Raw genomic sequence first — 25,124 nt, forward strand, 5'->3', positions numbered from 1 at the left:
AGAGAATGTCTTTTGTCACAGTTCTGGAGGCTGGAAGCCGAGTTCTGGTGTGGGCAGGGCTGGCTCCTCCTAGCCTCTGTCCATGGCTTTTGGATGGCGGCCATCTCTCTGTAGTGTCTTCACACGGTCTCTTTGTATGTGTGTGCATGTGTGTGCACAAAACCCCTGGTGTCTCTGTGTATGTCCAAATTTTCTCTTTTCGTAAGAAAAGATTAGGGCTCAGCCTAACAGCCTCATTTTAACTTAATTGGCCCTTTAAAAGCCCCATTTCCAGTTTCTGGGCTCCCCGGCCCACCTCTGGTTGTCTTCTTGCTCCTCTCATTAGGCATCGTTTCTGATTTCTGTCTTCTCTTCTGGGTTCATCAATATGTGAGGAGAAGGCCAGCAGTCCTCCAGGGAAGACGGGAGGTCAACACTGGTGAGGAGAAGAGAAGGGAAGGGGGCAAGAAGAGCAGCACAGAAGGATCTGGAGATGGAGGCCGAGCAGAGTTGAATCCCTGGCCTGAATATATTTACACACGTCTTGAGAGGTATAATATACTAAAAGCAGAACATGATTCCATTCTAGCAGAAAAGGCAGAAAAAGATAGCAAGCCGATTAAAGTCACGTTGCCTGATGGTAAACAGGTTGACGCAGAATTCTGTAAAACTACCTCATATCACATGGCTTGGCTGACAACACTGTTATTGCTAAAGTGAACAGAGTGGTTTGGGACCTGGACTTCCCTCTGAAGAAGATTGTACCTTGGGGCTTCTCAAAGTTGAGGATGAGGAGGCTCAAGCAGTATTTTGGCACTCAAGTGCTCACATCATGGATGAAGCCATGGAAAGAGTCTGTGGTGGATGTTTCTGTTATGGTCTGCCTGGAGAAAGTGGATTCTATTATGACATGCGCCTTGAAGAGGGGGGTGTGTCCAGTAATGATTTTTCTTCTTTGGAGGCTTTATGTAAGAAAATCATTAAAGAAAAACAAGCTTTTGAAAGGTTGGAAGTTAAGAAAGAAACTTTACTGCAAATGTTTAAGTACAATAAGTTCAAGTGCTGGATATTGAATGAAAAAGTGAATACTCCGACTACCACAGTGTATAGATGTGGCCCCTTAAAAGATCTCTACTGGGGTCCTCACGTCAGTCACACTGGCAAAATTAAGACTTTAAAGATACATAAAAATTCCTCCACATACTAGGAAGGCAAAGCAGATATGGAGACTCTCCAGAGAATTTATGGCATTTTATTCCCAGATCCTAAAATGTTGAAAGAGTGGGAGAAGTTTTAAGAGGAAGCTAAAAACCGAGATCACAGGAAAATTGGGAGGGACCAAGAACTGTATTTCTTCTATGAACTCAGCCCTGGAAGTTGCTTTTTCCTACCAAAGAGAGCCTACATTATAATTCACTTACTGAATTCATTAGGAGTGAATATAGGAAAAGAGGATTCTAGGAGGTGGTTACCCCAGACACCTGCACAGCCGACTCTGGATGATCTGAGGCCACTGGCAGCACTGCAGTGAGAACACATTCTCATTCGAGGTGGAAAAGGAGCTGTTTGCCCTTAAACCCACAAACTGCCCAGGACACTGCCTCATGTTTGAGCGTTGGCCAAGGTCTTGGAGAGAGTTGCCTCTGCGTTTAGCTGATTTCGGGGTACTTCATAGGAATGAACTATCTGGAGCACTCACAGGACTTACCCAGGTACAAAGCTTCCAGCAGGATGATGCGCACGTATTCTGTGCCATGGAGCAGATTGAGGATGAAATAAAAGGTTGTTTGGATTTTCTTTTAAACTGAACCTTTCTACTCGCCCAGAAAAGTTCCTTGGAGATATTGAAGTATGGAATCAAGCTGAGAAACAAATTGAAAATAGTCTGAATGAATTTGGCGAAAAGTGGAATTAAACCCTGGAGATGGCGCTTTCTATGGTCTAAAGATTGACGTACAGATTAAAGACGCAATTGGTCGGTACCACCAGTGTGCGACAATCCAGCTGGACTTTCAGTGCCCATCAGATTTAATCTTACTTTTGTAAGCCATGATGGTGACAATAAGAAAAGGCCAGTGATTGTTCATTGAGCTATTTTGGGGTCAGTGGAGAGAATGATTGCTATCCTCACTGAAAACTATGGGGGCAAATGGCCCTTCTGGCTGTCCCTTGCCAGGTAATGGTATTTTCAGTTGGACCAACATGTGATGAATATACCCAAAAGGTACGGCAGCAATTCCATGATGCTAAATTCATGGCAGACGTTGATCTGTATCCAGGCTGTACATTGAATAAGAAGATCAGAAATGCGCAGTTAGCGCAATATAACTTCATTCTAGTTGTTGGTGAAAAAGAGAAAAATAGCGGCACTGTTAATATCTGCACAAGAGATAATAAAGTCCCTGGAGAACGCACCATCTCTGAAGCCGTTGAGTGGCTGCAGCAGCTCAAGCAGTCCCACAGCAAACAGGCAGAAGAAGAATTTTAACAAAGTACGGTTCCCACATTGGCTAAGTAGGAACGGATGAACAGTGTTGTCACAACATTAACTCTGTACTCTGGGAGACGTCAATTTATATTGAACTTGTAGTAGCTTGGCAGAGTCTGCGTGGGTAACTATAGGATCAACCTTTCGATCTGGCAAGGTTATATATAATGTGTATTCGAAGAAGATAGTTAAAAGAGACCCATTAAAATGATTTTATTAAGTATCCAAGAACTAGAAATAAAAGATGAGGAATGCTTTGGTGTAATAAGAGAACTTTTTAATAATTTTAATGCAGTTGAAAAATAACATTTTTCCAATTCCCCTAAGATAAAAAAGACAAACCAGATTTGGATTATTGTGCAAAAATAAAAAATTTTATTCACACACTCACACAAAAAAGGCCCCATTTCCAAACATAGTCACACCTTGAGGTTCTAGGGGTTTGAGCTTTAACACAGGAATGTCGGAGGACACCATCTGGCCCCTCAGCTGCATGCGTCTATCAACTATTATCAGGACAACACTGTGAGGCAAACCATTTCCAGTCAGCACCCGCATTTCTCCCTCATCCCAACACTTGTAGCTGCTGGTTTGTGAATAGGCTCGGGACGAGCAGAAGCCCAGGCTGCAGGTGGCCAGGGGTGCGGGTGCAGCCTCTAGGTTGGCAGCAGAGTTGCCCTACAGGTTGGGCTGGGGCCTGCCCCTGTCTCTCCTCATTTGTGGGGTCTGGCGGCCATACAGACCATGGCCCCCTCCTGGTGATGGCAGGAGCCCAGGGGGCTAAACTGCCCAAGCCCATCTTTACCCTGGCTTGGCCCATGCCCACTAATTTACATCAGGCAAGCAAGTCTCATGCCAAAATTATAGGATTTTATTTCCAAAAATAATTTGATTAATATTGTGTCTTTTAATTAAAATTCCTACACCAACACTAGCTTTTGTTAATCCAGCTAATCATCGAGCCTTTTGCTTTATTTTCTAATTGACCTTTTGTATGTTTCACTGAAACTCCCCTTTATGGTCCCAGATCAAAGGTGGGTAGGTTCTGTCTCCGGGCATTTCCGTTGTGCAGAGCTAACCCTCCGTAGCTGTCCAGCCGTGTCACTCTCTGCTTTTGCTTAATTGTCCTCAGAACATGTCTGACCCTTTCCCTGAGCTGGGGAGTGCTGAAGGTGGAATAGTGACGTGATTATTGAGATGAAATGCGTGAGCTGATGACGGCGTGCCCACGCGTCTGCTTCTCCATTGTCTTTACATTCGACCAAACGCATCAAGGTGCATCCTTGAATTCCGTCAGCCCCACGGAACCCAGGCTCTGTGTAGCAGACATGGCATGTGGCATCAAGGACATTGCCAACAATAGTTAATAAAAATGCATCTATTAGATTTTGTAGGAATGTGATCTTTATGCTCTATTCTCCCTTAATTTTAAGGAGACTTCTTACATTGCTGTGTTTTTTGCAAATTCCCAAAGCATATGTGTTTGTTCCTTCTGGTTAGTCTTGGGCATTCAAATGTCTCCTGACCCTCCAGGCAGTGCCCTGCTGGCATTTTATAGACACTGGGTCTAGAGTTGATTTCCTTTCACTAATCCTGGGATCTGGATTCGGAGATCTCATCTCTTTTATTAATTTGCTATTTTATTGTGGTAAAATACACCTACCATAAAATTTGCCATCTCTACCTTTTTTCAGCATACAGTTTAGTGGCATTAAGCACATTTGAGATGTTGTGCAGCCATCACCACCTCCACCTCCAGAGCTTCTGCCTCCTCTCAAACAAGCCTGTTCCTGTTAAACACTGATGGCCTGGTCCCTTCGTCAACCCTCTCTAGGCTAAGAGGCTGGAATCTTTCTCACCCCAAGGGCCGTTTGTGCAGCTGAGAGTCTGTGCACAGTGCTTTCATTGGCACCAAACATAACACTTGGTGGATACCCCAGGGCTTTGTGCCACAGGTGCCACCCTGCCGGCTCCCGGGCTGCGGGGCAGGGGACTGGGCTCAGTGGAGGTGCTGAGCCAGCCCACCTGATCACTCCCAGCCTCTGTCTTTGTCTCTCTGCCTTTGTCTTATGCTCTGGGAAGTGGAGACTTACAAGGCCTCTTCTGGATGCTGTGGGGATTAAATTGTTCTCCCATGTAGGTTTGCCTGAAGCGAGAGCTCAGTACATGACTCAGGAGACACCTGCAGAAGGCGGGATGTGCTCCTAGCAGCTGGGCTTCCTGCACAGTAGGATTTCCTGAGCCCGAGCACTCAGGCAACGACCATCCCCAGGATGAGGACAAACGCTGTGGTGTGCACAGTGTCTGCTCTGCCCTTAGGCCAAGGAGACTTTCTGCCTTTTCCTGAGTGTACGGATCACCCACCTTGCCCGTGGGTGATGGAGGTGAAGCCTCTCCTTTCTGACCGCTGCCTCTTCTCCTCAGGAGTGGGGGCACACAGAACTCACCAGCTTCTCTTGGCTCATAGCAAAGGGATCGTTAACTGTGGGTTTTAAAACAACTTGTAAGCAAGAAATTTGACCTTTGGTTCTAGAATTTGCTGCCATGTCCTTTTATTATCTGCCAAGGTGGCAGCTCTCTGGGCTGGCCCTGCCTGACGGGGGGGGGGGGTAAAGAGACTGCCTGAGGGGCGACTGCGAGGCCCGCAATGGGCAGGGACAGGGGTCTGGCCTGTTCCTTACACAGCACCAGGGAGGCTGATGCTGCTCCCAGGGACGGAGAGAGCAGACTGGGGTTCCGGGAGGGTGAATGAGGAGACTCCAGTGTAGTTAACAGCCCTTCCAAGGGTAGTTACTGTGTGGACAACGTACCCTGGCCTCTGACCCTTTCCTGAGAAAGGGTCCTGTGTGTTACTGTCCAACCCAGGGAACCCATATTCTAAGCAGACAGGTGTGCTCACGTGCACACGCACACAGGGCTTTACTGAAACAGGATGAGGCTGCTCTAGATGTAGTGTTAAGTTTTCACTGTGTGAGTGGATGTTGGCTGCATTAGGCTCCACTGCGCCAACGTATCATTCGTGTGGCCAGCCCGCAGTCACGGGTAGTCGGCTTGTCTGCTTTTTTATCTGCTGGGACACATCCCCAGGGCAGTCCCACTGGCCTGTGGTTGGGTCCTCAATTTTCCCTCCCACAGTGGCCCATGCCAGAATCTTTGGCAGTCCGGCACTCGGGAAGTGATGTCCATGGTTGTTTTTATGCCCGAGTCTTTATTCTGCTCCCTCCCACTCAGGTCACCAGAACCCAGAGGACACCTCATCAGGCGTTTCCTGTCTCACACGCGCAGTGGCGTCCTCACTGGCTGGTCACTTGGCACCTGGACGGGGGGCACAGGGAGGACTGTGATGATGGGATTTTTAATTGTTGACACCAAGATGTGAGAAATCAGGGAGAAATAAAAGTCAGATGATTAACAATCCCTCCTCGACCAAGATGGTGTCGGCAATATGGTACATGCAAGAGTGACGGATGGCCGGCAGTGGAGAGTGGTGATAATGGGTGGAGAAGATTGATGATCGCTCACTCCTGCCTGAGCAGGACGGGGTGTGAGTGAGAGCAGTTGAAGGGCATTTAATCTAAAAAGGACTTTGCTCTCCAGCTGTTGAGTTCATGGTGAGGAGGACGCACGCCGTGCACTGAGATGGGCATTGGGCGCACAGACAGAATGCGCCTTTTCAGGCGTGACATTTGTCAGGAAATTTGCTTCTTTCTGATCTGCCCAGTACCTTCCAATGCTTGAAATCACGTCTGCAGAGATGGTGTGTGTAGACGGCCCTGAGAAGGGGCATGCCGCTCCTCAGAGAGGACGTGCCCGCATGGCATGGATGCCTCTCAGGAGAGCTGGGCAGCCAGCCACCACTCCCTGCCCCACCCAACCCCACATGCTCTTTCTGCTCTGTCTCCTCATCTCCCTTTCCTCCTGACAGGCTGCTTCCCGCAGACCCGTGGAGGGCAGGGTAATGCCCTGCAGGAGCCGCCCCCCAGAGCTCCCTGAACCATTTTCCTCTGCCAAGGGTCTAGGTGAGGACAGGCTGGGCAAGCGTCCATTCACCCTGCACGTGGGCCCTGACCCTCACTCCCCACGGCATCAAGTGCCATGCACATGCAGTCAACTTTGGTCCAAAGTTCAAAGGGAAGGCCTTCTACTGACCAGTCTCCAGAGAGAGGGAGACTGTGCGTGAAGCTGCCCCTGGAGGCCACTCCCTGTGTGCACCAAGACTCCAAGGGGAGCTAGTTTCCATCCTGCCTTTTCAGAAGGTCAGCAGGCTGTCCAGCATCTCTTTCTGTGTAAGCTTGAACCCCCAGAAACTGCAAAGGATGGACCCCAGGAGGGCATCCTCGAGCACAAGCACACCTGCCCCTCCCCCAGTGGCAAACTCAGCCCCCTGCCGCCTCCTTCCTCATGGCCTCTCTGTTAGGACTAGCACCTAATTAGACAGGGAGGGGTTTCCAAAGAGACCCAACAATAGGGTGCATGCTGTTAGGGTGGCTGTCCGTCCAGTTAGGGCAAGCCTGGTGGGTGCCTCTCATTGGCGATTATTAATGGCTCTTTCTTTACTCTCATGGGTTCGGTCTGGGTGCTGACATGACCCCTCTGCTGTTGGGGCACTTGTAGGTTCCAGGACAACTAAGGGTGGGCCCCACCTGCCGAGGTTGCTGGTGGGACCATCTGGAGCTGAGTGGTGGACACCAGCTCTCCTGGAGGGGGCCCCGCTCACCTTGAATTTCATCCTGGGGAAGAAGTGCCTCCAGTCTCTAGCTGTCGGAGCAGAGCGCCTAGCTTTGTTATGCAGACCACCCTGTGAAGGGATATATGCTTCTCCCTACAGCTCCATAGCCGATAGAGTTGTAGGGTGAGCATTAAGAACCAAGTAGCCAGCAAGGCTGCATGTAAGGGAATGTCCAGCACTCGGGAAGTGATGTCCATGGTTTTTTGATGCTGGAAGTGAGGGAGGGCAGGCTCCTCTGATGGGCTGAGGTTGTGGGGCAGCAGAGTGGCGATGAGGGGAACAGGAAAGGTGCCCTTCCTCCTCTGGGTGGGGCTGGCAGGTGGTTTGTCAGGGGAATGTCGGCACCCTAAGTTTTCAGAGCTTCATTCTGGTGCATTTCCCACCTCCAAGGCTTGTCTCTTCGTAGTTGACACTTCCACATTGTCCTTTTGCTTTCATGTGGCACCGGTCACACTGGCTGCCTTCACCTACTGGAGAGGACAACGGCTTTGGAATTATTCAGACCGGGGCTCAGATTCGGCTTTGTCAGGTAACTGTGATCAGGGCAAGTTACTCTTTCTGTCCGAGGATCAGTGAATGGCTGCTTGGACCTCTTGATGCAAATCCAAGAGCTTGTCCCATCCTCAAAATGTCCTCATACCATGTTGCACAGGTGTGTGGGCTGCCGGGTCCAGCCGGCCATCTACCTCCCAGAAAGGAAGCACTGGGCTCCCCTTCTCCCCGTCTCCCAGGCATCTGCCCCACATGAGAGCAGCCTTGAGCTGGGCTCAGCACTCAAGGCCACACCTCCAGCCTGTCCCTGTGCCCAGGACTTTGCATCTGGGAAAGGGGGGGTCTGGCGGGTCCCAGCTGAGCCCTCACCCATGCCCACTCCTTGGTGCAGGCTTCTGTGGTGGGGCTGGTCTGCTCTGTGACTTGTTCCCTGTGTGAGGCAGGGGTCCAGCACCCATCTCGGCATGTGTGAGGGCAAATGAATCTGAACATGTGAGTGCAGGAGTACACATGTGAATGAATGTGAGTGTGCGAGAATATGTGAGAGTGTGCCTGAGTGTGGGCATGTGTGTGAATCTGAGCCTGAGCCTGCAGGTGTGAGTGTGTCAGAGCTGTGAGAGTGAATGAGTGTGAGTGTGTATGTCTGAGTCTGTGGTGGCTTTTGTGTTCTTGATGCAACTGAACAACTTTGGCCCTTTCTGCATCTGCTCGTCACTGAGGTCCCTCCCCCTGCACTTGATGGAGTCAGATGGGGCTAGAAGCACCTTGGATTCTGGTGGCCCAGGTGTGCCAGGCTCTGACCCCACCCAGGGAACCTGCTCAAAGCTTTGGAGCAGAGACACCTGGGACCTGAGGAGAATGTGCCATGATGCCTCATCTGGGACGGGCGCATGAGGCCCCCAGACTCAGAGAGGAGTGACTGTTAAGGGCCTGGCTAGTGGAGGGTGTGCCAGATCCAGGGTGGAGGAAGGTCTAAAGTCTGTTTTTTTTACCTGGCAGAAGCCCTGCATGTGGTGGGGCCTCGCTGGCCACAACCCAGAGACCCCAGCTCCGTGGAGGTGGCCAGAGCAGGGCCGCTCATCCCAGCATGGGCCTCCTGGGAGGAGCTGGATGGAGGGCTCAGGAGGTGGCACATTGGGATTGCTTTGAAATCCCCCTTGTGGATGTCAGGTGTCCTGGTGGCGGTTTGGGTTGAATGTGGATTTGTCTCCTGCCCTGAGGATTTCTGAGGGGGACGGGCTCCTGGCTGCCACTTGTGGTGGAGCACTGAGGGCCTTGGGGTTGGGACTGCATCCTGTGTGTGTGACAGCAGCCAAGCCTTCCTGCCAGGTCCGGACAGACATTCACAGGCGGTTTCCATCTGTTGGAAGTTTTGTCTAAACATAAACCCATGCAGGTCCCTTCAAAAGCATCAAGTCCCTTTGTGCTGACTTCGTAGAAGTCACCTGGCATTTTAACAAAAGAGTGTTCCTTCAGGAATATGATGTTGCTGATAAATTGTCACTGGCATTTTTCAGAAAAATATATATTTTTTCAAAATCTGGTGTTATATATATTTTTTCAACAAATTGCCTACCATCTTTTTCAAAGTTGCATTTTATTGCTGGTAAATTTAAAATGTTGGCATCTTGGATTCTCTCTTTTCTGTAGACCACACTGTCTACAGAAGACAGAGAAAATTCTTCTAAAGGGAGGTATTTTATCTTTTTTTTGCCAGAGGGAGACATTTACACACTTCAATATGGCAACATTCAGGAGAGAGGGTGGTTGTGGCCGGTGACCCTCACACTGAGCCCCGTGTTGAAGGGCAGAGCTCAGACCAGCCCACCTGTGCCTCCTAGACCATGGTCACAGCTCTGGAGGCAGTTGGGAGCAGAGGGCATCTGCCCTGCCCAGCCCGACTTACCTTGTTGCATGCAACCCTTGATGATACTACTTCATTAAAGTAAAAATTCTGAGAAAAACACTCAACTGGGGAGACATGGACTGGACAGGTGCTGCCTGGACAGCCTTGGACAGAGTGGGTTACAGGTGGACCTGTTCCATTCATCAGCAGCCTTGGGCACGCACCTGGGCTCACCTACCTCAGCAGCTGCAACTTGCCCAAGACCTACAGAAACTTGGGCCTCCTGGGAGGAGCTGGATGGAGGTTCTGGAAGGATTTGGGACGAGGGCCTGGCATGCCCGGGGGTGTCAGGCTGCTGCGTGTTGGTGGGGAGGGAGGCCGTGTGCCATCCCACATCTGGTACTGAATGCAAACTCTGCAGCAGCACCATGCTCGGAAGCACTGTAGAGGGCCCTGCCTGGTCACTTTCTTCAGCTTTCTAGAAGTGAAGTAGCTGGTCAAAGGTCATGTTACACTACTTAGAAATGGACTGGGGTATCCCCATGGGTGGTTGTGCCAGCACAGCCCCTTCCAGAAGGCAAGTTCCTGGTGAGACTCCACCATTCTAATGCAGCGTGGTGGCCTCCAGGGCTGGATGGCTGCCTATAGCAGAAACTTGTGGTCTCACAGTCCTGGAGGCTGGACACCAAGAACAGGGTGTGGACACTGCCAGAGTTCCATGGCCTCTGGGCAGTGACCCCACCCTTGGTTGTGTACACATCTCCCCATCTCTGCTCCATTGTCACACGGCCTTCTCCCCTGGCCTGTGCACACATCTCCCCATCTCTGCTCCATTGTCACACGGCCTTCTCCCCTGGCCTGTGGACACATCTCCCCATCTCTGCTCCATTGTCACACGGCCTTCTCCCCTGGCCTGTGGACACATCTCCCCATCGCTGCTCCATTGTCACACGGCCTTCTCCCCTGGCCTGTGGACACATCTCCCCATCGCTGCTCCATTGTCACACGGCCTTCTCCCCTGGCCTGTGGACACATCTCCCCATCGCTGCTCCATTGTCACACGACCTTCTCCCCTGGCCAGTGGACACATCTCCCCATCGCTGCTCCATTGTCACACGGCCTTCTCCCCTGGCCTGTGCACACATCTCCCCATCGCTGCTCCATTGTCACACGGCCTTCTCCCCTGGCCTGTGGACACTTCTCCCCATCTCTGCTCCATTGTCACACGGCCTTCTCCCCTGGCCTGTGGACACATCTCCCCATCGCTGCTCCATTGTCACACGGCCTTCTCCCCTGGCCTGTGGACACATCTCCCCATCGCTGCTCCATTGTCACACGGCCTTCTCCCCTGGCCTGTGGACACATCTCCCCATCTCTGCTCCATTGTCACACGGCCTTCTCCCCTGGCCTGTGGACACATCTCCCCATCACTGCTCCATTGTCACACGACCTTCTCCCCTGGCCTGTGGACACATCTCCCCATCTCTGCTCCATTGTCCACGGCCTTCTCCCCTTACCTGTGTGCTAAATCTCCCCCTTCTTTTTCTTATAAGGACACCAGTCATTGGATTTAAGGTCCACACTAAATCCAGAGTTATCTCATCTTTACATCCTTAACATGATTGCATCTGCAAAGACCTTATTTGCAAATCAAGTCACATTCACATGTGTAGGGGTGGAGACATGAATCCTCCATTTAACCCACTACCTTCTACTTCCTCATCTTCTCTCAAATTGTGTGTTTAGAGGTTGGATGTAACCCGGCTGGAAGGTGACCCAAGTATGGAATGTTCTGTGGAGCGAGCCTTGTGGGTGGGCAGGCTGGGTGGTTCCCACAGCCACCAGCTGAGGCGGGGTCCAGGGCCAGCTCTGGCTCCAATGTGGGGGAAGCCCCTAGCCACCCCACCTGCCAAGCCCTGTCCATGCAGCTGGCGTCCAGGCTGTTCTCTGGTGTCCTCCCTCACTAGCTCTATCCTTGGGGATGATTTTCTAAGCAGAGATGGAGACAAACAGAAACAATTATATGGAGACCTTTTTTTCCCTCTTCTGAATGTGACAGAGTGGCGACATGCCTGTCAGTGTCTCCAGGGTCAGCAGTGATGGATTAACTCTGCATTGAAGCAGAGGGAGGCTGGGGAGGCTCGAGGCCCTGGTGGCTGGAGAGGGCTAGGTACTCTGTATGCAGAGTGCTCTTGCCAGCAGAAAAGGCCACTCCCTCCGCTAGGCGACCCTCTGGCTTTGTTGATGGCCGGCGGTCAGGGTCCCTGGGCATTGACCCTGACACATTTGAGTCTCTGAGGATCTCTGCTGTGCGTCCTGCAGCCACACAGTAGGAAGAAGGAAGTGGAGATTCCAGCCCAGAGCTCACCCTTGTCAACCTGATGCCGGCCCAGTGAGCGCGTTTGTGGGTCACTGCCTCCAGGTCTCAGGGGATCACCCCCCTCACAAAGTGCATTCTTGAGAGCCCTGAAAAGAAGGTTGTGAATTGGAGATGTGACTCGTCATGCAAGTGGAAACTTCCAGGATGAGCTCTTCATCAGCTGTGTTAATTGGTAAAACACCAGTGGAATCAAAGAGGTTCTAACGGGGTTTGACAAGAAGTTGGGCCAAGAGAGTCAACATTATTAGGAAGGCTATTTGAGACACGGATTTACCCTCCCCATTCTTTTTGAAAATTACTTGTATTGAGGGCAGTTTACACAGAATAGCAAATAGCATGCACCCATTTTAACGATTCATACATGTGTTTTGACAGAAGTTACCCGTGTAATCACCTCCATAATCAATATATTATGATTTCTTCACCCCAAAAAGCTTTCTTCTGCTTCTTTGTCCCCACTTGTGACCCCAGGCGAATACTGGTCTGCTTCCATTACTGTGGATGAGTTTCACACAAATGGAACCACACAGTTTATCCTCATTAGCGTCTGGCTCCTTTTGCTCAGCAGAAGGATTTTGAGATCCGTTCATGTTGTGTGTAGAAGAAGATAATTTCTTTCCTATTGCTAAAAACTGTTCCAGTGTTTGGCCTTAGCACAATTATTCATCTACCATCTGTCGATGGAAATTTGGGTTGTACCCAGTTTTCCGTGTTATGAAGGAAGTGGCATAAATAATCGTGCACATTTGTGTGTGTGTGTGTGTGTGTGTGGTGAACATAAGCTTGCATTTCCCTTAGATAATACTTGGGAGTGGGAATAGTTGGTCAGTACCTATGTGACTTTTACAAACTCCTGGCACAGGCAGCTCATGCCTATAATCTCAGCACTTGAGGAGGTCAGGGTTGGAGGACTGCTTGAGGCCAGGAGTTCCCAATCAGGTAGTGAGTTCTTGTCTCTACCAAAACGTTTTTTTATTTTTTATTTTTTTTTAATTAGTGGAGCATGGTGGTGTGTGCCTGTAGGTCCCAACTACTCAGGAAGCTAAGGCTGGAAGATCACTTGAGCCCAGGAATTGACAGCTGCAGTGAGGTAGGGTGGTGCTACTGCACTCCAGCCTGGGCAAGAGAGAAAGAGCTTGTCTCAAAAAAGCACAAAACAAAGCAAAACAAACAAAAATCCCAAAACCAGACTGCCGAAGTCTTTCCTAAAGTGGTTGTACCATTTCATGCTCTACAAACAGTTTCTCCTCATCCTTGTCAAAACTTGGAATTGTCTTCTTAATTTTAGCCACACTAATATTTGTGTGTAACAGCAGTGTCATACTGTGGTTTTGATTATTGTTTCCAAATGATGAATTTGGTTAGTTTGTTTTGTACGCTTATTGAGTGTTCATTTATCTTGTTCTGCAAAGAGTTTGTTCAGGTCTTTTGTTCATTTAATAAAATTTCTCTCTCTCTCTCTTTTTTTTTTTTTTTTTTTGAGGCAGAATCTCACTTTCTTGCTCCTGGTAGAGTTCCATGGCATTATAGCTCACAGCAACCTCAAATTCTTGGGTTCAAGCTGTCCTCTTGCCTCAGCCTCCCAAGTAGCTGGGACTATAGGCACCTGCCACAACGCCCAGCTATTTTTTAAATATGGAGTCTCACTCTTGCTCAGGTTGGTCTCGAACTCCTGAGCTCAAGCAGTCCACCCGCCTTGGCCTCCCAGGGTGCTGAGAAAATTTTTCTCTTATTAGGTTGTAAGAGTTCTTGATATATTTTTTTGTCAAAAATATGCATTGTGAATCTGTTCTCCAATCTGTGGCATACCCTTCTTTCTTTAAATGGTGTCCTTCAACTAATTTTAATTTTGATGAAGTTCAGTTTTTATGTGATTATTTTTGGCTCATGCTTTTCAGGTCTTATCTAAGAAAACGATGCCTTTCCCAAGGTCTCAAAGATGTTTAAAGATTCTTTTCTAGAAGTTTTATAATTCTGGTTTTTACATTTAGGACTGTATTTCCCCTTTTTATTTTTTGAGGCTTGTGATTTATTAAAACATGAAAATCTCCAAAGGAGAAGAATTGTAGAAATTGCCGACTATGTTATTTGTTGACATTAAATAATGTTTTAACAGAGAAAGTAATACTATTTTTGTTCTCAAGATAATTACAGAATTTATAAAAAATACATGTCAAATAACAGTTTGCTTCAGGCAGGGTAGGCTGGGAAAAAGACACAAATTTAAAATTATTCAATAATCACCTTCTACCAATCCTACTATTGTGTCTTTGTGACAATACATATAACCCCAGTTATTGTTAAAAATCCACTAGCAACAACAATAGGCTGCAGAAATAGTTATACCCTCCTTCCACCTTTCTTTCTTTTCAGGTCATGTCATGATTGTGGGTATGGAAGTTCTTTTTTTTTTTTTAAATTTAAACTCTTCATTTTGAGATAATTATAGGTTCACATGTAGTTATAACAACTTAGAGAGATGCTGCTCTTTCTTTACCCAAGAACAGCATTGTGCAAAACTGTAGCATCGGATCACAAGCAGGTTACTGATGTCGGTGCAGCCAAGTTGGGGACGTTTCTGTCTGTACAAGGACCCTGCACTCGTCACCCCCTCCCATCTGTTCTGCAATTCCACAATGATGCCCTTTGAAGAATGTTACATAAATAGAATTGCACAGGATGTAGCCTTTTGGAACTGTCTGTTTCTCCTCCCAGCATAACTGTCTGGAGATTTGCCCAGGTGGGTTCACATGTCAGGAGCTTGTTCTCTTGTTGCTGAGTGGGGTTCCACGTGTGGACGCACCACAGCGTGTTTAACTGTTCACCCTCAGAAGGACAGCTCAGTGTTTTCCAGTTTCTGTCTATTGTGAATACAGATGCTGTATACATTCATGTAATTTAACCTTTGTTAAAATGTTAACAGCTTTATTCAGGTACATTGCATACAACTAATTGCACATGTTTGAAGTATACACTTGCTGTCTTCACACATGTATGTACCTGTGAAAACATCACTACAAGCATGATAACAAACATTATAGATCACCCCCAAACCTCCTCCTGCTTGTTGCAATCCCTCCATCCCATTGTCCTGACTTCTACCCACCTTTCTAGGCAGCCACTGTCTGCTTGCTGTTGCTATTTGCATTTTCTAGAATTGTGTATTAATGGAAACAACGTGAGCACCTTGTGTGTGGAAAGCAACACTCAATGTGTTTTGAGGCTCCTCCTGGGCGTTCTGCACAATCACTGGTTCATTTCTTATTTCTAAACATCGTCCCACTGCGTGGACACCCCACTATGTGCTTGTTCATTTACTGTGGATGGACACTTGGGTTGTCTCCGGTTCCGGGCTATTACAAATGAAGCTTCTAGGAACCTTCTCTTAGAACCCCTGTCGTGGACAAGTACTTTTGTTACTCTTTGGTGTCTAGAAAGTGGTGGGATTTGGTGTCTAGGACGTGGCGGGTTCCCGTATTAGGCTGAACTTATCATGCTCAGTCCTTCCTCTGCCTTCTGTAAGGTGCATAAATGCAACCCTGCCACAGTCACCCCTTTAATGTCCTTGTCTGCTAATTGTGTCCTGTGTGTCAATTTGGGCTCAGCATTGATTGATTTTTGTCCCCTCTGTAGGGTTATGTTTTCCGCTTCTTTGCAAACCTTGTAATTTTTGATTGGTTGCCAGACATTGCGAGTTTTATCACAGTGTAGGATGGAGAATATTTTTTATCCTATAAATACTTTTCCCTCAAGATTCATGATTTCCTGTACAAATTGAGTATAGCGTGATAAGACGGTGTTAGCTTCTCCGGGCTCGGGAACGTAACAGATGAGGCACAGTTTAGAATCCATTTATGCCGCTTTCACAGCTGGAGTCTTTTTAGACTTAACATGAAGTATAAGAGCTTCAGAGCAACGGCTCTGTATGTGGCTGGCACACAATTCATTTCTACCTGTTAGAGCTGAAATGTTTTTAATACCAGAGAATTGGAATTGGGCATCAGTTTCTGGACCTGCCATAATTTTAACCTTGCCAAAGCCACAAATTCCACAGCCTTTGCCCTTCAACGCCCCCAGCAACTTCTCCAGCCTTTAAAAAACAGACAGAACGTCTACAGCATGGCACATAAGACATTGCATGCATATCAGACAAGGACAGATAGTAACCCACAGACAGGTCCCGTGCATGCCCGTCCAGCCAGCCATCACAGCCCATAAATAATCTTGAGTTTTTTTTCTAGGATGTGGTTAAAAACACCGCTCTCCTTTGGATCTCGCTATGAAGTGTTTTTATCTGGGGGCTCTATGCACATTGATCTGGGTATTTTTCTCCACTATTGAGTCAAGATGCCTCTGAAGGTCTTCTGAGTTAGAAGCCATGGCTATATATATTTTGTCTGTTTTTTAAAGGTGTCAGGCAAGTGAAAAAATCTAGTTCCTAACAGTTCATCTTGACTTATAATTCTCTCTGTTAAGGAATTTATCACCTGTCATGGGCAATAGCCATCCGTATATACATCTTTTTCTTCTAATATGTGTGGTTTTGGTAGCCAAGTATTGCTAGCTTCACAGAATGGTTTGAGAAAGGGTGATTTTACTTCATTTGCTCAAATGTTTTGTCAATATTTGTGTTATATTATTTTTTTAAATTTTATTTTATTACTAAATCATAGCTGTGTACATTAATGCGATCATGGGGCACCATACACTGGTTTCATAGACTGTTTGACACACTATCATCACACTGGTTAACATAGCCTTCCTGGAATTTTCTTATTGATTGTGTTAAGACATTTATATTCTACATTTACTAAGTTTCACATGTACCCTTTTAAGATGCACTGTAGGTGTAATCCCACCAATCACCCTCCCTCTGCCCATCCTCTCCCCTCCCTCCCTTCCCTCTCACCATTCCCCATTATCTTAGGTTATAACTGGGTTATAGCTTTCATATGAAAGCCATAAATTAGTTTCATAGTAGGGCTGAGTACATTGGATACTTTTTCTTCCATTCTTGAGATACTTTACTAAGAAGAATATGTTCTAGCTCCATCCATGTAAACATGAAAGAGGTAAAGTCTTTCTTTAAGGCTGCATAATATTCCATGGTGTACATATACCACAATTTATTAATCCGTTCATGGATCAATGGGCACTTGGGCTTTTTCCACGACTTAGCAATTATGAATTGGGCTGCAATAAACATTCTGGTACAAATATCTTTGTTATAATGTGATTTTTGGTCTTCTGGGTATATACCTAGTAGAGGAATTATAGGATTGAATGGCAGATCTATTTTTAGATCTCTAAGTGTTCGCCAAACATCTTTCCAAAAGGAATGTATTAATTTGCATTCCCACTAGCAGTGTAGAAGTGTTCCCTTTTCTCCACATCCATGCCAACATCTCTGGTGTTTGGATTTTGTGATATGGGCTAATCTTAGTAGAGTTAGGTGATATCCCAAAGTAGTTTTGATTTCCATTTCTCTGATGATTAAGGATGATGAGCATTTTTTCATATGTCTGTAGGCCGTGTGCCTGTCTTCTTCAGAGAAGTTTCTCTTCAAGTTCCTTGCCCAGCCTGCAATGGGATCACTTGTTCTTTTCTTGCTTATATGTTTGAGTTCTCTGTGGATTCTGGTTATTAAACCTTTGTTGGAGACATAACCTGCAAATATCTTCTCCCATTCTGAGGGCTGTCTGCTTGCTTTACTTACTGTGTTCTTGGCTGTGCAGAAGCTTTTTAGTTTGATCAGGTCCCAGTAGTGTATTTTTGAAGCTGCCTCAATTGCCGGGAGGGGAGGGGGTCCTCCTCATAAAATACTCGCCCAGACCGATTTCTTCAAGAGTTTTCCTTGCACTCTCTTCTAGTATTTTTTATAGTTTCATGTCTTAAGTTTAAATCTTTAATCCAGTGAGAGTCTATCTTAGTTAATGGTGAAAGGTGTGGGTCCAGTTTCAGTCTTCTACAGGTTGCCAGCCAGTTCACCCAGCACCATTTGTTAAATAGGGAATCTTTTCCCCACTGAATGTTTTTAATTGGCTTGTCAAAGATCAAATAATAAGTAGCTGGGTTCATCTCTTGGTTCTCTATTCTGTTCCATACATCTACCTCTCTGTTTTTGTGCCATTACCATGCTGTTTTGATCACCATTGATTTATAGTATAGTCTGAGGTCCGGTAGCGTGGTTCCTCCTGCTTTGTTTTTATTTCTGAGTAATGTCTTGGCTATTCGAGTTTTTTTTCTGATTCCATATAAAATGAAGTATTATTTTTTTCAAGATCTTTAATGTAGGATTGGGAAGCTTTAATAGGGATTACATTAAAATTGTATATTGCTTTGGGTAGTATAGACATTTTAACAATGTTGATTCTTCCTAGCCATGACCATGGTATGTTTTTCCATTTGTTAACATTTTCAGCTGCTTCTTTTCTTAGAGTTTCATAGTTCTCTTTATAAAGATCTTTCAAGTCCTTTGTTAGATAAACTCCCACATACTGCATCTTCTTTGGCACTACTGTGAACAGAATAGAGTCCTTCACTGTTTTTTTCAACTTGACTATTGTTGGTCTATATAAAGGCTACTGATTTATGAATGTTGATTTTGTAACCTGAGACATTGCTGTATTCCTTGATCACTTCTAAGACTTTTGTAGTAGAATCCCTGGTATTTTCCAGATATACGATCGTATCATCTGCGAAGAGCGAACGTTTGATCTCTTCTGACCCTATATGGATACCCTGATTGCCTTTTCTTCCCTAATTGTGGTGGCTAAAACTTCCATTACAATGTTAAAGAGCAGTGGAGACAATGGGCAAACTTGTCTGGTTCCTGATCTGAGTGGAAATGATTTCAATTTAACTCCATTCAATACGATATTGGCTGTGGGTTTGCTGTAGATGGCCTCTATCAATTTAAGAAATGTCCCTTTTATAACAATTTTCTTAAGTGTTCGGATCATGAAGGAATGCTGGATATTATCAAAAGTTTTTTCTGCATCGACTGAGAGAATCATATGGTCTTTGTTTTTTAATTTGTTTATATGCTGAATTATATTTATAGATTTACGCATATTGAACCAGCCTTGAGATCCTGGGATAAAACCGACTTGGTCATGATGTATAATTTGTTTGATGTGTTGCTGGATTCTGTTTGATAGGATCTTGTTGAATATTTTTGGATCTATATTCATTAGTGATATTGGTCTATAATTTTCTTTTCTTGTTGGGTCTTTTTCTTGTTTGGGGATCAGGGTGATGTTTGCTTCATAGAACGTGCTGGGGAGTCTTCCTTCTTTTTATATATTTTGGAACAGGTTGAGTAATATAGGTACTAGTTCCTCTTTAAAGGTTTGGTAGAATTCTTAAGTGAAGCCATCTTGTCCTGGACTTTTCTTTTCAGGGAGATTATGTATGGTTGATGCTATTTCAGAACTTGATATAGGCCTGTTCAATATTTCCACTTGATTCTGGCTAAGACTTGGAAGGTGATGTGCTTCCAAGTATTGGTCAATTTCCTTCAGATTTTAATATTTCTGAGAATAAAAGTTTCTTGTAATATTCATTAAAGATTTTTTTGAATTTCTGAGGAGGCTGTTGTTATTTCATCTTTGTCATTTCTGATTGATGAAATTAGAGATTTTACTCTTTTTTTCCTGGTTAGGTTAGCCAAAGGTTTATCTATTTTATTGACCTTTTCAGAAAACCAACTTTTTGATTTATTGATCTGTTGTATAATTCTTTTGTTTTCAATTTCATTTAATTCTGCTCTAATTTTGCTTATTTCTTTTCTTCTACTGGTTTGGGGTTGGAATGTTCTTCCTTTTCCAGTTGCTTGAGATGTCCCATTAAGTTGTTAACTTCCTCTATTCCCATTCTCTTGAGGAAGGCTTGCAGTGCCATAAATTTCCCTCTTAGGACTGCCTTTGCGGTATCGCAGAGGTTCTGATAATTCATGTCTTCATTGTCATTTTTTTCCAAAAATTTGGTAATTTCCTTCTTTTTTTTTTTTTTGTAGAGACAGAGTCTCACTTTATAGCCCTCGGTAGAGTGCCGTGGCATCACACAGCTCACAGCAACCTCCAACTCCTGGGCTTCAGCGATTCTATGCCTCAGCCTCCTGAGTAGCTGGGACTACAGGCGCCCGCCACAACTCCCAGCTATTTTTTGGTTGCAATTCAGCTGGGGCCGGTTTGAACCCGCCACCCTCCGTATATGGGGCCGGCGCCTTACCGACTGAGCCACAGGTGCCACCCCGGTAATTTCCTTCTTAATCTCATCTCTGACCCAGCTATCATTCAGCATAAGGTTATTTAACTTCCATGTTTTTGTATGAGTATGCAGATTCCTGTTGTTACTGAGTTCAACTTTTATGCCATGGTGTTCTGAGAAGATGCAAGGAATAATTTCTATTCCTTTAAATTTACTGAGGTTAGACTTGTGACCTAAGATGTGATCAATTTTGGAGTATGTTCTGTGGGTTGATGAGAAATATGTGTAATCAGTTTTGTTGGGATGAAATGTTCTGTAGATGTCTGCTAAATCCACATGTTGGATGATTAGTATTAAATCTAAAATTTCTTTGCTCAGCTTCTTCTAGAAGGATCTGTCCAACACTGTCAAACAAGTTTCAAAATCTCTGACTATTATGGAGCTGGGGGAAATCAAGTTGCTCATATCTGTTAGAGTTTCTCTTATAAATTGAGGCGCATTCTGGTTGGGTGCATAAATATGAATAATTGAAATCTCATTATATTGAGTATTACCCTTAACAAATATGAAGTGGCTATTCTTATCCTGTAAAGCCTCTTGTATCTGAAAATAGAATTGTAACACCTGCTTTTTTCTGATTACCATTTGCCTGAAGTATGGACGACCATCCTTTCACCCTGAGTCTATATTTATCTTTTAAGGTAAGATGTGATTCTTGTATGCAGCAAATATCTGGCCTGAGTTTTTGTATCCAGTCAGCCAAATGGTGCCTCTGGAGTACAGTTTAAGCCATTCACGTTAATGGAGAATATTGATAAGTCTGGTAAAATTTTGAGTATCAAGTTTTTTGAAAGTCCCATGGACATTTTTAATTCTTTCGCCACTGTGGAAGTTGGAGTTCAATCAAAAGTTTCCGAGTGATTTTACTTTTGTGGTAGAGGATTGGGCTGGTCATTATGGAGGATAGGTCTGAGAATATCCTGAAGAGCTGGTTTGGTTATGGCAAATTTCTTCAACATGTGAATGTCATTAAAGTATTTAATTTCTCCATCATAAATGAAACTCAGTTTAGCTGGATACATGATCTGGGGTTGAAAGTTATTTTGTTTTAGGAGATTAAAAGTCGATGACCATCCTCTTCTGGCTTGAAAAGTTTCGGCAGAGAGATCTGCAGTCATTCTAATATTCTTCCTTTTGTAAGTAATGGTTTTCTTACATTTGGCTACTTTCAGAAATTTCTCCTTCATATTAACTTTAGTGAAGTTAATTATGATGTGCCTGGGGGATGTCTTATTCAGATTGAGTCTTGCTGGGTTTTTGAAACTGTCTGCTATCTGAATTTCAGAATCTCTTGGCATGTCTGGAAAATTCTCTTCCATAATTTCATGGAGAAGGGCCTCTGTGCCTTGTGAAGCTTTTTCATCATTTTCAGGGATTCCAATGAGGCAGATATTAGCATTCTTCGAATTATTGCATAGCTCAATGAGAGAATGATTTGATTTTGCTCTCCATTTGTCTTCCTCTTTGAGAGTTTGGGAGCATTCAAAAGCTTTGTCTTCAATGTCAGAAATCCTTTCTTCTGCTTGCTCCACTCTGTTACTGAGGGATTCTACTGTATTTTTCAGATCTTTGAGGGCTGCAAATTTTTGCTTGAATGCGTCTTTGGTGGTTTTGTCTTATATTCATTGAATTCTTGAGACAACTTTGAATTTTTCCTCGAATTTCTAATTCCAACTTTTGAATTGCTTCTCGAATTTCTAATTCCAAATTTTCCTTCATTCTATTAATCTTGTTTGCAATTCAAGTTCTGAATTTGATTTTTGACATCTCGGCCATCTGTTTATGAATGGGATTTTCAGTTCCATCTGCCATAGCTTTCCTTAGGGGGGTTGATGTACTCTGGTTATTCATGTTGCCAGAGTTTTTCCGCTGATTCCTTCCCATGATTATTTTACACCATTTGACTTTTGCCCTGGAGCTTTGCTGGGGACCTGTACAGGGCTATGGCCTGAGAAACTGGGGACCTGTTTGGTGTGGTGGGGCTAAGTGGCTCTGTCTTGTTTTCAGCTGGTCTCTGTCCAACCCTAGTGAAACAGTTACTCTGGGTTGAAGTCTCAGCTGTGGAGAAATACCAGCAGTTAAGTCAACCCGCCCCCCACAGGCAACAATTGGAAAAGGAAAATCAAACCTTCCTACAACCACACACCCAGGGCACCACTTTGATAGTCCTCAGGTGATTGGCTCAGTTCAAAAGGTCCAAATCAGTTATCTCAGTCAGTACCTGTCTCAGGTGGGAGAGTTTAAAAGGTCCCCTTCAACTGTATCACAGGGGTCTGCTGACAACTCAAGTATGACTTCCTCCAGTGCTCCGTGGAGTCAGGAGGACCCACCCAGCAAATAGATCAGTCTGGGAAGGTTGATGCCTCCTTCCCCACCTTGGACCTCATACAGTCACTGATAACCCCACATGGCTGTGACCCAGTTGCCTCCAATGAGCAGATACTCCAGGTGTTTTCACCTGCCTGGATCACAAGGAAATCTATGTCTCCTCAGCCAGGCCGCTGCTCTCTGCTTCTATCTGGCAGGGGGAGGTGAGGCCTGACAACCTGGGGCACTTGATGGAGGCTGGGGGTGTTCACTCAGTTCCAACCCAGCCCCTGATTGATGTTACTGACAGAACAGAACAACTTTGCAGAATTTGTTTCTGTCCCAGCTAAATTCCCCTGCAGAAGAGAAGCTGTGTTGAGTTCATAGAACCTGTGCCTTAGGCCCTGTCTTTGCTGCTGCAGGTTTGTATTTGCAGCATGGTTATCTGTCTGTTCTACCCTCCTGCCCTCCTTTGTCTTGACTGATGATCCCCTGAGAGTTGGGTGCATCTTAGGCTCAGTAAAGCGATCCTCTGGGTCAGCCTCGCCCTGGGAGTCAGCCAGCCCTGCATGTGCATTTTCTAGTGCCCATGCTCCACCCAAGCCGGTACCGGATCAGGCAAACCCTTTACTCATGGGGCCTGTGTTTCCATCCCAGGTTTGTTCCACCAGTGGTTGCCACCTGAGAAGATGCCTGGCCTCCTCTGGTTGCCTGTGGGTTTCACTCCTTGCAACCTGCTCACAGAAGATTTGGAACATGCTCACGGAAGATTCCCTCCTAAAGACAGGCCCTACTTGATTCTGTTGCCAGTAGTTTGGGATTTGGCCAGGCCCGCAGCCCTCGCTGTCCTCATCTTGGTGGGGCTTGCAACAGCTTATCTGTGTTATATTATTTTCAATGGGTGACAGACATCATCAATGAAGGTGTCTGGTATTGATGTTTTCTAGATGGGCAAGTTCTCATTTTGAGTTGAATTTCTCCAGTAGAGATGAGGAAGGGGCTATTCAGATTTTCCATGAATTTCTCTAATAGAGGTGAGGGTGGGGCTAATTAATTTTCCATGAATTTCTCTAGTAGAGGTGGGGGGGGTACTTGATTTTCCATGAATTTCTCTAGTAGAGGTGATGACAGGGCTACTCAGATTTTCCATGATTTTCTCTAATAGAGGTAAGGGACAGGACTACTCAGATTTTCCATGAATTTCTCTAGTAGAGGTGAGGACAGGCTACTCAGATTTTCCATGAATTTCTCTAATAGAGGTGAGGACTGCGCAACTCAGATTTTCCATGAATTTCTCTAGTAGAGGTGAAGACAGGGCTACTCAATTTTCCATAAACTTCTCTAGTAGAGGTGAGCACAGGGCTACTCGATTTTCCACAAATTTCTCTAGTAGAGGTGAGGACGGGGCTACTCAGATTTTGCATGAATTTCTCTAGTAGAGCTGAGGACAGGACTACTCAGATATTCCATGAATTTCTCTAATAGAGATAAGGACAGGGCAACTCAGATTTCCCATGAATTTCTCTAGTAGAGGTGTGGACAGGGCTATTCAGATTTTCCATGAATTTCCCTAATAGAGGTGAGGACAGGGGTACTCAGATTTTTCATGAATTTCTCCAGTAGAGGTAAGGTAGGGGCTAGTCAGATTTTCCATGAATTTCTTTACTAGAGGTGAGGACAGGTCTACTCAGATTTTCCATGAATTTTTCTAGTAGAGGTGAGGATGGGCTACTCAGATTTTTGATGAATGCCTCTAGTAGAAGTGAGGACGGGGCTACTCAGATATTCCATGAATTTCTGTAGTAGAGTTGAGGACGGGGGCTACTCGGATTTTCCATGAATTTCTCTAGTAGAGTTGAGGACGGGCTACTCAGATTTTTGATGAATTCCTCTAGTAGAGATGAGGACAGGGCTACTCTGATTTTCCCTGAATTTCTGTAGTACAGGTGAGGATGGGGCTATTCGGATTTTCCGTGAATTTCTCTAGTAGAGGTGAGGTCGGGGCTACTCTGATTTTCTATGAATTTCTCTAGTAGAGGGGAGGACAAGGCTACTCAGATTTTTCATGAATTTCTTGAGTAGAGGTAATATAGGGGCTACTCAGATTTTCCAAGAATTTCTTTAGTAGAGCTGAGGACAGGACTACTCAGTTTTTCCATGAATTTCTCTAGTAGAGGTGAGCACGGGGCTACTCAGATTTTCCATGAATTTCTCTAGTAGAAGTGAGGACAGGGCTTCTTGGATTTTCCGTGAGTTTCTCTAGTAGAAGTGAGGATGGGGCTACTCAGATATTCCATGAATTTCTCTAGTAGAGGTGAGGATGGGCTACTCAGATTTTTGATGGATTCCTCTAGTAGAGATGAGGACAGGGCTACTCTGATTTTCCCTGCATTTCTGTAGTACAGGTGAGGATGGGGCTACTCGGATTTTCCGTGAATTTCTCTAGTGGAGGTGAGGTCGGGGCTACTCTGATTTTCCATGAATTTCTCTAGTGGAGGTGAGGACAAGGCTACTCAGATTTTTCATGAATTTCTTGAGTAGAGGTAATATAGGGGCTACTCAGATTTTCCAAGAATTTCTTTAGTAGAACTGAGGACAGGACTACTCATTTTCCATGAATTTCTCTAGTAGA

General features: G+C 45.5%; 3 pseudogenes across 1 annotated transcript; 2 read left to right on the plus strand and 1 right to left on the minus strand.

The window, feature by feature from the left end:
- Positions 1-368: 368 nt before the first annotated feature.
- LOC128581151 (threonine--tRNA ligase 1, cytoplasmic-like) lies at positions 369-888 on the plus strand (annotated as a pseudogene).
- Positions 889-1,167: 279 nt separating this feature from the next.
- On the plus strand, positions 1,168-2,628 carry LOC128582193 (threonine--tRNA ligase 1, cytoplasmic-like; annotated as a pseudogene). Its single transcript, XR_008379003.1, has one exon. The product of XR_008379003.1 is annotated as a threonine--tRNA ligase 1, cytoplasmic-like (transcript).
- A 13,138-nt stretch (positions 2,629-15,766) lies between these two features.
- Positions 15,767-15,934, minus strand: LOC128581152 (ATP synthase membrane subunit K, mitochondrial-like; annotated as a pseudogene).
- Positions 15,935-25,124: the final 9,190 nt, after the last annotated feature.

Source organism: Nycticebus coucang, chromosome 3 (genome assembly GCF_027406575.1).
Source record: "Nycticebus coucang isolate mNycCou1 chromosome 3, mNycCou1.pri, whole genome shotgun sequence".
In the NCBI taxonomy this organism is placed as follows: domain Eukaryota; kingdom Metazoa; phylum Chordata; class Mammalia; order Primates; family Lorisidae; genus Nycticebus; species Nycticebus coucang.